This window comes from Canis lupus, chromosome 1 (genome assembly GCF_011100685.1).
Source record: "Canis lupus familiaris isolate Mischka breed German Shepherd chromosome 1, alternate assembly UU_Cfam_GSD_1.0, whole genome shotgun sequence".
Lineage (NCBI taxonomy): Eukaryota > Metazoa > Chordata > Mammalia > Carnivora > Canidae > Canis > Canis lupus.
Genome location: NC_049222.1, coordinates 34,579,932 through 34,582,522, shown reverse-complemented (window position 1 = coordinate 34,582,522; position 2,591 = coordinate 34,579,932). Strand labels below are relative to the sequence as shown.

Below are 2,591 nucleotides of genomic sequence, written 5' to 3'. Positions count from 1 at the left end.
GCACTGGGTCTGAGCAATGACTCAATTGGAAGAATTTTCAGTGAAATTGATTTGACACTTAAAAAAAAAGAAAAAAAGCCCTATTTCAGTAGGATCCATTTAATATGTGGAAGTGAACACAAGTTCAAGATGACCAATGAAGTCTCTACAAACCCAGATTCTTTCATTAGGAAAATATTTGAAAGTCAAACACTTACATACTTCCTTTACCCACCTAAAGGAAGTGTTTGGGATACACAAATCCCAGAGGGGAATCTGTGCAGCTGAGGAAGATGCCTAACATGAACAAGTTCTGGGAGCAAAGCAAGAAAACAAGCCTGCTTTCCAGGCATTCCTTTATTTTATTTTTTAAAATTTGTTTTATTGCAAAGAACACTTAACATGAGATCTACTCTACCCTCTTAACAATCTAAGTGTACAATACAACACAGTTACCTGGAGGTACATTGCTGTACAGTAGATCTTTGAGTAATTCCCTAACATCAGAACACATTCAATGTACATTCCAAAGAAATTGCAAAGAAAGCAAGAATCACATTGCCTAATGACATATATACACCCTATGTATGACAATCACAGGGGAGCAAAAGGACTCATCGTCCATGAAGAATATAACTACTTTCATTTTCTGGTGGCAGAGTCGAGAAGACGTACAGAAATGGCTCCTCTCAAGGGGAAGGAAAGGAAGGAAAAATAGGTCATCAGCTTGGACCTCATGTAGTTGAAGGAGGAAATGTGTTTGGTGTCTGCTACATCTTTGCATCCTTCAATGACAGTTTTGTTCATGTCTCCAGTCTTTCTGGCAAGGAAATCATCTGCTGTGTGACTAGAGAGATGAAGGTGAGGCTGACCTAGATGGGTCTTCTCCCTACACTGCTGCCATGTTGGCTGCCCAGGATGTAACCCAGAGGTGCAAGGAGCTGGGCACCACTGGCCTCCACACCAAACTCTGGGCCGCAGGAGGAAATCGAACCAAGACTCCTGGACCTTGAGCCTAGTCAACCCTCAGAGCCCTTGTCCACTCAGGAATGGAGATTGGGTAGATGGAAAATGTCACCCTCGTCCCCTCCAATAGCACCCACAGGAAAGGGGGTCACCATAGTAGCCATCTGCGAACAAGATTCTTCAAATTTTTGTTTTCTGTGAGTAAATTGCCTTTGTGTAAGGAAAAGTAACAATATGACTACTTTCATTTCTTTACGTTTCCCTTAGTCATGTTAACAGACATGCAATTTCTACACTGAAGCTATCAACGCATGTTTTATGATTTATTTAACTTTTAGTTCCTGCTTTTATTTTTATTGAGCATTATAAGAGAAGCATTTAAATGTATCTGACTATTCCTTGTTTGGGATTACTCATGTCATCTTTTCATAATGTGGACACTTGCTTTTGCACCCCCACCCCTGAGAACCTTCCAAACAAATAAAGCCTTCCAGAGTGCAGACTTCACAACTCTTATTATGCTTTACGTTATTGCTTACATCCTACCTTACTTCAGGATAGGGATGTGTTTCAAGTCACATAAAGAAAAATGATTAATAATTTATCTACTGATTCATTTGATCCTTTAACCAGGCCCCAGGATGTCAAATCTAAGGCCGCTTTCATAGATGAACCTACCAAACACAGTTTGATCTGCTTCCTTTACTATGGACATTGCTCTCATGAATGAAATTCCACAGCAATGGCTGGATAGGCATTTGGATATAAGTTTATCTAAACATCCACACAATAGCCTATCTCAAACCCAGAGAGGAATCCCAGCTATCCATGTTTCCCAGGTCCAGACAGACAGTTCCAGTGGGTGATGACACCTGAGGAACAGCTTCCTATCTGTTCAGTCTAGAACTGCATACTCCATATCTCGTGCAAAATTCCAAAGCTCTATCTGAAAATTCTGAACACTGCAGAGCTTTCCTTATCTCTGAGAGCCCAGGGGCCTGTGGAACCAGCACTTCCTGCATGATGGGAATAGGAAACACAGCAAATATGATTTATTGAAGATGTTTCATGCTGTACTTGTGCATCACCAAACCCCACACTGTCTGCACAATTGTTGATCTCCCCTGGTTACGGAAACATTAATGTCTACGATGCACTCGCCCAGGAAATGGTGTGGAATAGATGCTGGTATGTTGACCTTCAAGCACTTGAGAAGCCTGATTGGGCTAGACCGATAGGAGGAGGAAGCTGAGGCAAAGGAAACAACACAGAACTTAAAGGCAATTGTTTCAAAACTGCAAAGTCTGTGGGAATGTGATTTTACGCTTGTTTTCCCATCACAGCTTTGTTCACTACATACTCCTATCATTGCCCCTCTGCAGGAGATGATCTATTTACAATGGCATGGACCTGGAAATTTTAATATTTTATCCAAGAGAATGCTGTTAAACAGATCAAAATTTGAACCTCTAAATCCCAAATATCACACACATATGGGAATAAAAAATAGGATTCTTATGCTGGAGAAAGGGGGCCTCATCTTGCACCTCACAGCCACTTTTTCTTGGCATTGTGTTAGCAATTTCCTGGTAGCAATTCTCAGTGAGGTGTTACCTGGAAGTCTGCCAAATCGGTCTTATGCAATT

At 41.1% G+C, this 2,591-nt stretch overlaps 1 pseudogene; it reads left to right on the top strand.

Moving 5' to 3' along the window:
• Positions 1-649: 649 nt before the first annotated feature.
• LOC100686509 lies at positions 650-1,175 on the top strand (annotated as a pseudogene).
• The last annotated feature ends 1,416 nt before the right edge of the window (positions 1,176-2,591 follow it).